The sequence below is a fragment of the Corapipo altera genome, unplaced genomic scaffold (genome assembly GCF_003945725.1).
Source record: "Corapipo altera isolate COAL_440 unplaced genomic scaffold, ASM394572v1 23b, whole genome shotgun sequence".
NCBI lineage: Eukaryota > Metazoa > Chordata > Aves > Passeriformes > Pipridae > Corapipo > Corapipo altera.
In genome coordinates, this window is record NW_020884885.1 from 2,560,829 (window position 1) to 2,575,769 (window position 14,941).

Sequence of the window (14,941 nt, forward strand, 5' to 3'; positions counted from 1 at the left end):
ACAGGAATTGGCTAAAGTGCTCATATTTGAATAATTAGTGCATAATTCTTTTTTAAAGATAAAAATGCACTGTAAGTAAATACAAATATAATTAAAATATAAATAAAATATAAATACGTAATTTTAATCCATTTGTCTCGATATATAAGTGGATCACAGCAGTTTGCTTTTCTTTCCACTGACCACTTCAATGGTCAGACAGGCCTGCGTGAAGCCACATCCAGAAGAAATTTGCCTTCCCCCTCATCCAAGAGATGCTATACATACATAATAACATGTAACTAAACACATGGGATAGGCAGAACAGAAAAAAAAAGGACTTGATGCACATAACTTCACAGTCATATACACAGAATGCAACCCACTGTTTTGAATATTCAAGCCCTACCCATTCATTTCAAATAGAATGAATGGATGGCAGTGAAGCAGAAGTACAGAAAAAAACCCAGCATTAGCTATGACAGTATTTTTCCCTTATCATTGCATCTTATTCCATCCAGATCTCAAAGAAATATCATACAACAGAAACAAATTCTCTATCACAAATTTACCTATGATTCTACCTCACACAGCAAGATCACAAGAGTAAATGATCTGTTGTTAACTGCACGTGGCTCTGGGCCCTTTCTAATGCATATGAAGATACCACAAAACTCACGAGTTTTTCTCCCTTCTTTAAAAACCTGTCTTTAGCAAGATCATAGAATCACAGAATGGTTTGGGTTGGAAGCAACCTCAAATCTAGTTCCAAGCCCTCTGCCATGAGCAGGGACACCTTCCGCTAGAGCAGGTTGCTCCAAACCCCATCCAACCTCGCTCTGAACACTTCCAGGGATGGGCATCACAACGTCTGTGGGCAACCTGTTCCAGTGCCTCGCCACCCTCACAATAAAGAATTTCTTCCTAATATCTGATCTAAACCAATCCTCTTTAAATTTGAAGCCTTTCCCCTATGTCGTAGCACTAAATGCCCCTGTACAAAGACCCTCTCCAGCTCTCTGGTAGTCCCCTTTAGGTACTGGAAGGCTGCAGTGAGGTCTCTGTGGAGCCTTTTTGTCTCCAGGCTGAACAACCCCAGCTTTCTCAGCTTGTCTAGATCAGGTGCTCTCACCCTCTGATCTATGGAGGCAGGAGGATCTCCACTAGCACAGCTGAGTGAGGCACACATACTCTGCATCACGTAACCTGATCCCACCTTTCCAACCCTGACTCCACAGACACTATTTTTCTCCTTTATTTTGTTTATCCCAGAGACATACTGTGCAGTACAATCAGCACAGAGCTACAAGAATAAAAATACTGCTTGACAAGACAACTCCACTTATTCTGCTGCAGCCAGAGAGCATGCAAAGTAGAATTTAGCTTCCCACCTCCAAGGAAAGTCGAATTGTTTTTACTGCAGACCATACCAACAACCATATGTTGTTGATACTATACATTGTTGACTCTTAGCAGAAGCTCTTTCGAATGTAATTGATTTATGTGGCAGATTTGTAAGCATTTCAGTACATTACCTACAAACAGACACAATGAAACAAAACAGCATGTTAAGCTGCTCATATAAAAAAGCAGCTGCAGTCCCACACACTTCTCTCTGTTGACACTCATTCTTTGCCTTGATTTGTCCTCTAACCAATAAAAAACCCCAAGCTTTTACTTGCTGAGTAGAGTTTTCCCATTGCTGCCCACATAAAATGCCAGCAAGATCATACTCTTGTTCACCTGGCCAATGTTTATACCAAGTGGCAAGTACTAAGAACTAGGAGAAAGTCTAGCTCAGCTTCTTGATAAAACAGGACTCTGCTTCAATAGAAGCATGCAATACTAACTTTAAAATCTACCTCACAGACCTACTATTTTGGTCTGCAGTACTTGAATGTCATTTGGGATTCAATTTTCTGTATATTGTGTCATGTCTTATGCTAATTCCTTTTGTGTACTAACAAAATATTGAGTTAAATTTTTGCTATCTGATGTATTTTAAAGAAAGGAATCATCACCTGGTTTTGGCAAGTGTTTTGGGCTTGACAATGTATTTCACAGGCAGTATTCAATCAGTTGTATGTAAAACTTTCTAATTTGCTAGGAGATATTCAGTCAATCAAACCACTTACTTTCAAAAATTCTCTAACTCTCCAGCTATTATAGAAGTACTTCTCACACAGTAATAATATATTATTAGAATGTCCTGGAGAAGGGAGAAGCTGGGCTTTTTGCTGTGGTTTGGTTTTTTTTTTAATGAATCTTTCATCTAATTTCAACTGCACTGACATTATAATCTTACTTCCCAAGCAAGATTCACTTCCATTAGAATGAATATAAATGAAGAATGGAAAAACAAAAGAAATCAGAGGCATTTTCATTAATACTTCAGAAGCCTCTAGAGAACTACTGAGCTATTCTTCAGGGTCCTGCAGAGTAACTTCATTCAAGACTTTATATTCTCAGCTGTTGAATTACTTCTACAAATTATGTCACATTGTCATTTATACATCAGAGAGTCACAAGGAAATGAAATTAGCTCTGGTTCTGACTAATCCTAAATGGAAACAGAAAGAATGAAGTGTAAAAAAAGATAATGGTTCTAAGATAAGGAAGCACTCTTTAGACAGACAAAATAAAGTCAGAGCCTGAAAGGGAAAAAAAAGGATAAGCAGACAGAAGTGTCCACTTGGGACACTGGAAAATTAGTCAGTGAATACCCCTCAGGGAAACATTCTTTTTCACTGCAGCTATGAGTAACTTACATACTAATAAGCTGCTTAAATGATCTTCAGATCAGCTTCAGTAGAGACTGGTAGGTCTTCCTGCTGATGCCTTCAAATCAAGTATTTCCCTTCATGCATCCCAAAGCCACCCACTCAGAGGAAAAATTACACCAGAAACTTTGCACAACATTAAATATAAAAAGCTTCAGAACAAAACTGCAAACATTTCCCATTTCATTGTTCCCTAGTTTTCCTTAGCAACTCCTTTCCATGGAAGAGGATACAGTGTTACAGGCAACAAGGCAATTCAACAAGCATTATACCAGTTGTGCTCTGAATCTTTTCACAATGTCTAGAGGCTCTCTTCCATTCTGTATGTGTTAGTCACTCACTGATGAACCCATGAAAGACACTAGTCTTATTCTCCTTGGGTTACAACTAGGGTTACACTGTACTAGGTTGTTGCACATCATCACAGTGGGCAAAGCTGTCATTTTCTACCATGGCTTAGTTTCTGAAGTGTTTCTGCTAGATAACTGCTCTAGAGCTACATAACCTTGGATTTAAACTTCCAATTAGGCTTGTACTGGAACAATCTGGATAGCTGGGAGGCATCCAGGGAAGCCAGAGTGAACAAGCAGCTGGAAAATGCAGCATCTTGCAATATCCTGTAAGTCAATACCGTCAGGGACATGAGTATCATTTACAATCATTCACATATGACAAAGCATATCCCATACTGGTTGCACAGAGTTCCACCACTAACACAGAAAGATGAAGTGTTTTCAATTTAAAAATGGAAAGCACATCTTTGGTCTTCTCAGAGAATGAGCTGTGTCAACATAAACCCCTTACTACACCTGATGTTAGCTGACAACCTTCTCAGTATACAGACTGACTGAGCAGGACGTAAATATCCAGCTTAGAATATCTTAGGTCACAAGGTACCCAATAAGGATCATTGATTCCATCTCCCTTCTCCTTGCAGGACTGCCCTCAACGAAACCATATGACTAAGAGCATCATCCACTCCCTGAACTCTGCGAGGCTTGGTGCTGTGACTACGTTCCTGGGAGCCTGTTTCAGTGACCAATCAACCTCTTAGTAAAGAATCTTTTCCTAATGTCCCATCCAAGCTTCCTCTGATGCAGCTTCCTTCCATTGTCTTGTGTTCTCTTGCCAGTCACTAGAGAGAGATCAGCACCTCCCCTTCCACTGCTCACCTTGAGGGAAGTGTAGACTGCAATGATGTCAGCCCTCAGCCTTCTCTCTTCCAAGCTGAACAAAACAAGTTACCTCAGCTGCTCCTCATAAGGAGCTTGTCTGTGCCTTTGACAATTTCTTCAAGTAAAAAAGAGAAATATGAAATAATAAAGATAACCACTGCATGAGAAGCAGCTTTTTTCACATTAGAAACAAACACATTAAAAGCCTAAGTCAAGCAGAGTTTGTTTTATCCTGTTATTAGCATAAGTATCAACATTCAATAAAATCTCCACGTACTATATACCAATTCTACTGTATTCAGATTGAAAAGATGGTTGTTTCAAGTTGTCCTCTACGTTTTTTAATTGACAAATATCATAGATAAGCAGCCACACAGTACATTAAGTTGCACTGAAGTACACTGAGCAAGTAAATACAACAGTTCACCACAGCATGCTGCCCAGAAGTCCTTTCTGACCAGGAAGTGTTATTGGACTGCATTAGTCTGATTCAAAGCACCAAAAAATATTTCTGCTCCTCTTCCAAGCTGTACCCTCCTTGAATTTCACTGCCAGACACAAAATGTTGATCAACAGCTGAAATAGTTCTGAAGTACAAGCTCTTAGCAATACTTCAAATAATGTGAAAGATCCTTAAAAATACATTTAACAAGCAAAAGGAACATCCCCATGGAAACCAGAGACAGCTATCTAAAAGAAATGCATTTACCATGCAGTCATCCAAAAAAAAAAAAAAAGACATGAAGAAATGTTGTTCTTTGTCAATTACTTCATGGAACTCAATCCATTAGCTGGGTATGACATCCATCTTACATTTTTGTTAACATTAATCAGTGCATAATTGAATCAAAACAAAGTCCATACTCTAGCAAAATCCTTCTCCTCACAGTTTGCCTTCCTCTGCTTGCTCTCTTCCCTCCAGAGCAGGGTTCTAGTGATCCAGCCTTCCTAGCAGAACCCAGCTCCCTGCATTGCTACAGGGAAGGAGCTGGCAGCCCTCTCTATGAAAAAACAAAACAGGAAGCCACAAAAAAGGTTAGAAACTGGGCTTTAGCCACTACAATTGTTCATCAAAAAAACTAACTGAAAAAGTTACAGGTTTGGTCAATACAATGAACAGGAAAAATTTCTCTAGTTGAAACACCAGGGTGTTACATTCCTAACTCTCCAACTCTCTTTATTATTTTTCAAGGTATTTTGACGAAGGTGGCTTTTTTGCAGAACTTACTCTGCTAAAAGACAAACCTCACTCCAAAAAAAACGGTTCATTGGAAAAATTTTTGGCAACCCGTGACATCTATCAAATGCCCTTATATTAAAATGTATGATTACTTATTCATCTCCAGCTGATTTTCCCTGGATGGCTTATTGAGGAAAAAAACCAGAAATATACACAATTTAAAATGAATGATGCTTAATGGAGAGCAAAATTTTCAAAGCCTGTGGTAATTACTAGTAGTTGGAACAAAGACTTTATCTTTTCTTTGGAAATTGAGGGTATCTTGCACTCTTAATTAAAAAAAAAAATAGCATCAATTTTCATCTTCCATTACAACTGAAATTAGAGAGTTTGTAGCTGAAAAACACTACAGTAGCAGCTATTGCATAGAGCAGAAATTATTTCCTGACCTACCCCACAGTCATGTGATTTTTTTTTTTTTTGCTTTATACAAATAAGAAAGATCTGATAGCATTCCTGCATCCGTTTGCCCGTGCTTCCCTTTCTCCAAGTGCCCGTTTATTAGAAACAAAATTTTATTTTTTATATAGTTTCACCATGCAGCCATTCACCAGGTCACTGGCTGGGCATATTTGCTTTTGCTTCTTCAGACACAGATGTCTTCAGGTAGAAATTACATATGCCTAATACATCCTGTACAGTGGGAATAATTTACATTATATTTAGAAACACACTTTTTTTCCCTCCCTCCACAGCTGACTGTAATGAATAGTTCTCTCCACTCTTCCCAGCCCTGTGAATGGGCTCAAACAACACTCACTAGGAATAAAAAAGTAGAGCCGGGGACTCTGAAACACATATGAAATACCATGAGTTATAAACTGAAAAAATCAGTAAGACCCTAAAACATATAATATTTAAAAAAAAAATCACATGGAAAAATATTACATTTAGTTACAAAAGTGTGGCATTTCACTGAAGAAATATGAATTTACAGAAACAAATCAGATTTATTCCAACTTGCCAAAGAGAAGAGATGTGTTCCGATGGGATAGCTCAGGGCAGGTAAGGTGCTTCACTGTTAAGATGATGGTGGAATTTTCTGGCCTGACACAATGAAAGAGTTAGGAGTTTGTTTTGGTTTGGTTTTTTTTTTTCTTAAAACATATAGAGGCCTGCAGGAAAATTTGAGATTTTGTTGATTAAGCATTTCACTTACAGAAACAGTTCTCAATTGAGATTTTCCCTGGATTTCCTCTCCCTTATTTTTCTACAGTCCGACATCTGTTACGGAACTCCTCTACAGGACTTCCATAGTGTCCACTCTCCAGTCGGCTTTCTTTTACTCTTTTAATAACTGATTTCCCTTTTCTTTCCTCAAAATCCTCCCAGCAAGAAACAATGCTGTTTGCAGGTCCACTGCAAGACAGTACTGTTAAACCCAGAATAACAATGGGCTTAGGGAAATGGGCCATAACCATGCAGTTCTCTGTTTTGCTTTCTGTGGACAAAACTGATCTATACTTTTGTGATCTTTAGCAAAAAATGCATTAATAAAATACAGGGGAACATAAAACAATCCAACAGTACAGAATTCTCTCATGTTCTTCACTCTGCACCTTTCAAAATAGTCTTGCATTATGTACTAGGTCAAGAGAGGCTTAGTTCTAATCACATTAACTCAATTAATATAAACACTGAAAATAAACTAACTTGATTAAAGGCAACCTCTTTTTTACCCTGGCAAAACTGAAAGTTTACAAATTTACAGCTTTAACCATATTTCCTAAGGAACAAAATTTCGTTTATCAAGAAAAACCTACATAAATGCAGAAAAACATTTTATCAACACTAAACTGGCAGATCAGCATCTCTCTTTTTTTGGAAATTTAGGGTACACCAAACTTCATTAATCTGCTGGAATGAAAGAACATGACAAAATGAGCCCTCTCAGTACTGCAACATGCCAAAAAGATTTGGTTTAGTAAGAAAGAGCCATAAGGAGTCTGAATGCATGTTTCTTAAGCACAAATCACATCTGTGACTTCATACCTTTGGATGCAAAGGATGATAAAACACCTCAGCATCTTTCCATTCTATCTTGAGTCCACACAGATGGGACAAAGCAGTCTCATTGCTCCAGGCATGACACTGAGGTTCTTGACACCTACTTTGTGCAAGTTAAAACAAAGCAAACTCCCATACTTTGTATGTTACCATTCTGAGGTCCAAGTTAGACCCATAAAGGAAAACTCATATTTGCCAACGGTTCCTGAACTCAGATGTTACCAAAACATATAGGCTGCTGTCCTTGTTAGCAGCAGTAAACAATTAAAAGGATAGCCAGTTATAAAGTCACTTTTAGAACTTTTGAGCACTTTTTCTATTCTATTTTGAAAATATTTTACTCTGTTAACTAATTTCCACATAAATCTTCCTATGAAGACCTTCAGGAAAAGTAACCAAGGCCTTTATCATGAACTAGGCCAACACATGCAAGAGCATATGACCTGTGTAACATCCCACAAAACAGGGAGGTCAGCAGCTTTATTTACCTAAGACAGCGATTAATGGTAATAGCTGAAAGTATATCAGCAAAATGTCTCTTTTTCCAACAGAAGATGATACAGGAAGCGCCCTCTCTCCTGCTGAAACACCACCAATCCATCGGGGCTCTGAGTAACAATCCCATCTGCTTTTCTCCTACATATATGTCTATGTAGAAAGAGCCTCTTCCACTCCAACACCCTTTCTCTCTACACCCCATTGTAAAACTGCTCTTTCTGCGTCCCTTGTTACCTGGTGTAACACTTTGCTTCTTAGCTAACAGAACACAGGAATCTCCCTCAGCCCTCACCATGACCAACAGCAGGAAAGCAAACCAAGCGGCCGGCGCTGGCTTCCTCGCCCAGGCATTGGGGATTCAGTGCCCACAGCACCTCTCCAGCCGTGCCAGCCCCAGGCTCCAGCAACAGCCATGCCAACCGCCGCACCAAAAACTCCATCGCTTTCTCCTACCAGCTACCAGAGGGTGAAAGATGTTGCAGAGAGCAGAGTATACTTTTCTCCCTTATTGTGCCAGAATGACCAGAGCAAGAAGAGGGAAGCATATTACAAATCTGGCTGCACTGCCTGACAGGTTTTTAGCAAGCTACCACACCTATCACTTTTCTTCACTTTTTAAGTAGGAACGTCAGTTGTGCAAGAAAGGCAGGAGGCCATCCTCGATGTGCCAGAAAGGACTTCAGAGAAGCACTGACCACTGCCACTAACACTCACAGCAGGGCTGCAGACATACTGTCACATAGATATGATGTCATGTATTAACATGCACACGTGCTGTTTACAGTTCTGTGGAAAAGTGAATTTCACACAGGCTGACGAGAGCCTTAGTGGTCCCAACTGGCCTCACCTGGGAGCCCCAGTCCCTACCCATGGCTGTGGCAGCTGCATTCAAGCTCTGAACTGGGCACACAGTCACAGCAGGTGTGCTTGCCTCCTGTCTCTGATCCAAATCTCAGACCTATGTCACTTTATTTTCCAGTTAAAGAGATTAAACATTGTGTGCTGCCACTTTCCTCCACCTAAAAAGAGAGGGAACATCAAAAATATGGCAAACATATCACACAAGATGTACTCTTAACCTGTACAAGCTTGGGGTTTTTCACATTGACCAGAGAAGCTCCCTCTCTATTCCAGCTAGGGTACCTATCTCTATGGCTGGTTTTCCTAACAAGAAAGTAAGTTAAAGACAAGAAATCAAAAGCTCTCATTTATACTTAAGGTCAAACCAAGGTTCCCCCACTGCTTCACTGACCTCTATGGCACTTTCTAGAGTGTGTTTCTTGGGTAAGTATTGCTACAATACAATTCTATAATTTAATACTCCCTTATGACTACTAACACACTAGTAGTATCTGCAACTCCTATTACTTGCTGCTGTTGCAGTAGTTACCATGCCAAAAAGACAAATATAAAAAAAAAATAAAATAAAAAATCTCTGATTGCACTCAGTAGGTTTAGCAACAAAAGAGTCAAAAGGCTACAGGAAAAAGGAGATGTAAGAAAACTCTTTGGCCTGCCTGCTGTCTTCTCCATAGACCAAAGTAATTTTGTGCAACTCATTTCCATATCAACAATCAGATTTCAGTCTTTATTCCAGTTCTTTACAGGCTTTGCAACTGAGTTAAAAAAGCACGGAATTAATTTTTTTATTACGTGCTCCTGTGATGGTCTCAGTTATAATCAATCTTTTGGGAACCCCTAAGCAGCATCATATTGTTCAAATGACTCCCCAAGTTGTGGCAGAATCATTCCACACAGTGGTAGTATCCGATTAATCAGAATAACCAAAAGCACTCAACAGCCAGCAGGGATTTTCTAATTAAGTCTCTTCCAGTGTAGTGAATAATTTTTCAAATCAAAATTTATTTCAAAAATAACCTAGCTGAAGAATGATAGAAGAGCGAGTGGGGATTGGGGGGTGGATGTAGGTGTGTGGTTTGTTTTTTCCAAAATCAAGAGTGTATGAAAATTTAATTTCTAGAGCTCCTTGACATTGGCTTAAAAGGTCAAAAAATTTATTCATGGGGTCCATACCATGCATAGACTTCAAAGCTGGAAATTAAAAGAACAAAGGAGAAAAAGTGGGAGAGAAGAGAAATAGAAAAACTCTGCCCCATGGTGACAGGGAGTAGATGCAACAGGGTCTCAAGATAAATGTTCTCCCCCTGGTGTCCTTGCCAGTGCAGTGGGTTATGATGGTGAAGATGACAAGGCTGATGATGACTTTCACTGTGCTTTTCCCTAGTAAGAACAGTACTTTTCACCAGGACCCACTCAAATGCACAGTTTCCCACACACACTTTTGACAGCACTGCCTGGAGCACAACTCATCAGGCGTAAGAGCTGCATGTCACTCACTGCTAAGATTTGCATACATGTATGATTGGAAGATGCTTATCAGAAATCTAAATAGCTATTGTCTACTTTGATATTCACTACGTCTTTTTCTTTCCCCAATGTTAAACTAAAGGTTACATTACAAGAGGTTGGAGAAGGCAGGAGAAAGAAGGGGAGATTTTTACCATTGGTGCCAATAACTTGTGTTTATGACATTAAAGACATTAAACAAATTTAATGATAAATCTATCAAAGCTCAAGAGCAATGACTGTGCTACCAGATTAAACTAAGTGGTTAAAGCATCTGTCACTTAATAAAGTCAGGCACCAGAAACCAATACGCTTATCCCCAGGGTGTGGTAGTTCAGTTCAAATGTCCCCCCAGCACACATGGTACACATGGTACTTTTGAATATTTGACCTTTTGAATATTAACATCATTTTAATCTTAATAGAGGTGCTTACACTGAATAAGAGTGATCATTTAAAGCAGGGTAATATAAAAGATGCAAGTTTGTGTGTAAATACCGCTTACAAATGATGACATACAAATTATCTAGTATATTGCCTGAATAAGAAGAGACACCAGATAAAAACTTTCCTCTTAAATATGAGAGATACTGTATTAGGTAAAGAATCTCAACTATTACTTAGCAAAGCAAAAATGTGTGCAAAGATGGATACTTTAGGGATAGCTTGGTATCTCTCTCAGAAAAGCCATCTTTAAAAGATGAGCAGATAAACAGATTTCATTTGTTGCACAGTAAAAGTGGGTGCTTCTTTATTGTGCTTGGATAAGTCAGTGGTAAAACCAAAACAAAGGTATTCAAAAAATTCTGTTCCTTAAAAAAAAACAATTAAGCAAAAAATACTTTATCTGAAAAGCTGCTGCTTATCATGGTGTACTGTATGGTAGCAACTGAGAGTATATGGAATTGCAATAGACTTTTTGCCACCTAATGCTCCAACAGACTGCAGAGCCATTTACTTGCAGCATGATATCACAGAATCACTTCACATTCAGGCTATTCTTACTGCTCCGGTTTACACATTCTTTCTACCCTGCAGAATCTAAGACAGCCATCAGACCCCAAGCTGCCACACCTGTCCCAGAGATAATCTACTTGCACGTTAGAGCTGGATATACAGCCCAGAAAGACTAGAGAGTCTGATTTCAACAGTTTAAAGAAGAAGTGGTCTCATCCTTCCAGACTTGTGTTATTGGACAGATATAATCATATAATACATGAAAATGGCCTTGATTGAAAACTGAAGCAGACTCAAAGCCTGCCTGTCTTCCAGTCCACAGGGAAGCCTTGTAGACAGTCTGCGAGCAGCCTAATTCACCCAGGACAGACCTGGACCAAGTCTCCCTCCACCCTTCCAAACAAAAATCAAAGAAATTCTCTTCCAGATATCAGATTCTTAAGACTGCAAAGTTACCTAATCTCTGAAAGTCCGAAGAGACTGTTAAGAACACTTCATAAGGATGCTAAAATACATGTAACTGTAACATTATTAACAAACTATAACGCAAATAGCTACCATCTTTTTTAGCTCTCTGTGTTACTTACATGAAGAAAAGACTACTTACTACCAGCGTATACAGAAGCTCTAGGGCTCTATTTTCCCTTCCTAGACATTTTCACATATTATTTGTTTGTTTTAAATCCTATCAGATAGAAATGTCTTTGACCACGTAATCTGCGTTTTCAGTTGCAAGGCAATCACCTCTGCATCAAATTAGCCCCAGCAAACAAAAGGTATTCTGAGACAGCTACTTGTTTGGATCTGTCCACATTATGCACTAAGAAATTACTGGAGAAACAGAATCCAAAGAGTAGTCCAATGTTTTTCAGTTCCTTTGGAACCTGAAGTGCAATTTTACCTTGTTAAATGCTTAAAATAGTCAAAATAGGCCTCCAGAGGCTGGTAGCACCACATCATGCAGTATCAGCCTTTGCACTGTATAGGTGTCTTAGTATCTCCTTTAATCAGATTCTTTTCTTCTACTGACTGTGTTTTTAAAAAACAAATAAAATAAAAGGATGTCTTTGCTGTCCTATTACAGAGGCTTATTACAGTCAGAAAAATTTTAGTGTGGTGGCAATTTATTTTTTTTTCCCAATTAAAATGCAGACATAGACTACTGAACTTAGCCAAATTTAGAATAAACACTAGAGAACTGTACTGGATGAAAATAAGGATAATAGATAACAATTTTTATAAGTGAAGCAAACATTCTGTAATACACTATTGAGTTCTGCAGCTTTTTCTCTAACTATTATAGTAATTCTGCTGACCTGTACATGATGTTCCTTGCAATGTCCCCATTTTCTATTAATGCATCAATTTTTGGATGGAGCAGGCAAAATAAGAACTGTATCTTTTAAAACACAGGGTCAAAAAAGATATGGACATGTTATAGAACAGTGTATGTGGCACTATCCCACTATCATTTCCTGATGATTAGTAATCATATACACTGTTACCATATCCGTGTATGTAGTTTCCCACACTTAATTTAAACAAGTTGGAGGCACAACGTATATAAAAAAGCCAGATGGATGCTACACCCAACCACCACAGGGTATCTCTGCACTCCAAGCAAAACAGGATGAATGCTTCTATCTCTGTGGTGGGAGCACATATAACAAACAAAGGGCAATCAAACAGTGCAGGTGGTGCAGGTGGTACAGCTGTTTTGCCCAGGAAAAAAAGGAACAGGGGGAAGGCAAGCAAGATTGGTGAGTTTGGGACTGGCCCACTTCCTTTGGTGGCCACGTGCTTTGGGTAAGCGGGAGTTTGCTGAGGCTGCTCTGAGTGTTTGCCAAGCAACTGCTGTAGAGGATGTGCGACAGTGGGATGTGAAGAGGTCTGCAAGGCAGTCCCTTGATCCTGCCAGAGGGGCTGAGCATACCCAGGGTGGAGGCAGCAAGAGGACAAAAGGCAGATACTAAATAACCAGAGGAGCATAGTGAACAGGGGCAGCCAAGATGGAAGAGTGCACTGGGAGCCTGCACTGCCAAAGGTACAGACAAACCTGCTTCTCCACACACACTCACTCCTCAGTTTCTCTCATATGGGCTACATCTTACTTCACTGCTAAGCATCTCACAAGGGCATCATCCTACAGTACAGTGGGAGGACAGCAATCTTAACCACTGAAGCAAAAGACAAGCTAAACTAATAAAACTTTTAAAAAACTAACACGTTAAGCTCAATGTGCCAGTCAAATTATGGGAACAAACATTGCTACTGGCCAGAGCACAGCACGTCTGATTACCTACTCAGGGTGGTTGGGTTTGGGGGTTTTTTTGTGGGGGGCTGGGGTGGGGGAAGGGAGGTGTGTGTATGTACAAGTAGTTCCTGGTCTTCACCCTCTTCGGGTAGGAATGGCTAAACTGGAACAGCTAAGGCAAATAAAAAGGTTCCACATGACGTCTACAGGGACACTGCTACACAGCCTCACCTCCACTGCAGCAGATCTTGTCCTGGGGACATGAGTCTTAGGGAAGAACAGACAGTATCCACCTGGGCAAGAGTATCCCCTTGCATACTGGATGCACCTGCAGTAGAAAGAACTCCAAGGACAGGAAGCAGCAAAGGCAGAAGGTTGTTTTACTCGGCACAGAGTTAGCTGGCTTTGAGACATTGGAGAGGAAGGTGCACAGGGTAACTTGCCTGTGAGGTGCAAAGACAGCACATCTCCTGGGATCTCCTAATAACTCACAAGGGAGAACAGGATCAATGGTCAGTCTGTATCAGTACTGGCAACACAGGGAAGTGTTCTAGAGACTCAGTTCAGGCAATCAACCAGGATACTGAAGACCAGGATCTTCCTAACCACTGTCATTAAGAGAGTTATTAAGAGCTCTGTATACTGGGGGCAGGCAGAGATCTGGAGTCTCAATGCTGAATGAGATGGGAACGCTGAGAAGTGGGTTTTTAGATACATTAAAAAATGGGACAGGTACCATTCTGGGTAAGACAAACCTGTAAAAGAAGGAAGGACAGGTTTGCTGTATCTTAAACAAACTGGAGTCAGACTTAAAATTGCAGGGAAACATTTAAACTAAGAGCTGGGGAAAGCCAAAAGGCAGAGAAATACCTGATTCAGACTGACACAGTCCAAACTGGTTGTAGCTAATGCTCCTCTGAAAAGGCTATGGGAAATAAATAGCCTAATACAACAAATGGAAAAGGCAAGTCAGACTACCCTCTTTGTTCCAGATACTCCTAAAAATTGCAGATATTAAATTGAAACAGCAACAAAAACCACCCTACCTCAGCATTTTCCACTTTTTCCATTTAATTCAGACAACAGTAGAAGAAAATGTATTTTAGCTCCTTGTATGAGTGACTTTTTTTCTTGTTCTGCAGTATCAGAGAAACTATCCAGTTGTGCCATAAGAAATAGAGGTACACCAAGAGGAAGGCCTGTGGGAAGGCCTGCCAAATGACACAAGGTTTCTGGAGAAAGATACAAGAGGTCACACAAGAAGCAACACTACTTCGTATTTCATCAGTCTTCTGGAAGAAATCCTTGAGTTCTTGTATGGAATTGCTTTGACAGACAAGAAAGTAAGTCAAAGGTGGTAGAAGAAAGCAGATTAAAAATAGAGTCTCTGTCTCCCAAACAATCACAGGCTTTTTTTTTTCCCCCGAAGGAACTGGCAAAACCAAAAGGACTGTATTTGCCAGGAAGTAAGCCTGCCAATTCATGATGGAGAAGAATGCCCATTACAGTGTTGAATATCATAGCTAATAAAGTATTTTAAAAGGAAGCACTCCACAGCAATCGCCAACAACAGCAAAAGACCATGAGCAGAGAATAAGACAATTAGAGCTCTCCCTGCCATCACCATTTCAGCTTCACTACTGCTTTTGTTACTACCATAATTGCCATTTGCATTGTCTGGCTA

General features: G+C 39.7%; 1 protein-coding gene across 7 annotated transcripts in view; it reads right to left on the reverse strand.

Moving 5' to 3' along the window:
* The window catches only part of GPR176 (G protein-coupled receptor 176), a 38,746-nt gene that overhangs the window by 5,213 nt on the left and 18,592 nt on the right, over positions 1 to 14,941 (reverse strand). The window contains exon 1 of one of the 7 annotated variants that reach the window (XM_027641852.1): positions 4,799 to 5,372. The exons of the other annotated variants lie outside the window; for them this stretch is intronic. The gene's annotated coding sequence lies outside the window, so the exon portion shown is untranslated. Of the gene's footprint in view, positions 1 to 4,798; positions 5,373 to 14,941 lie in introns of those variants that run through there. 7 annotated transcript variants of the gene reach the window in all.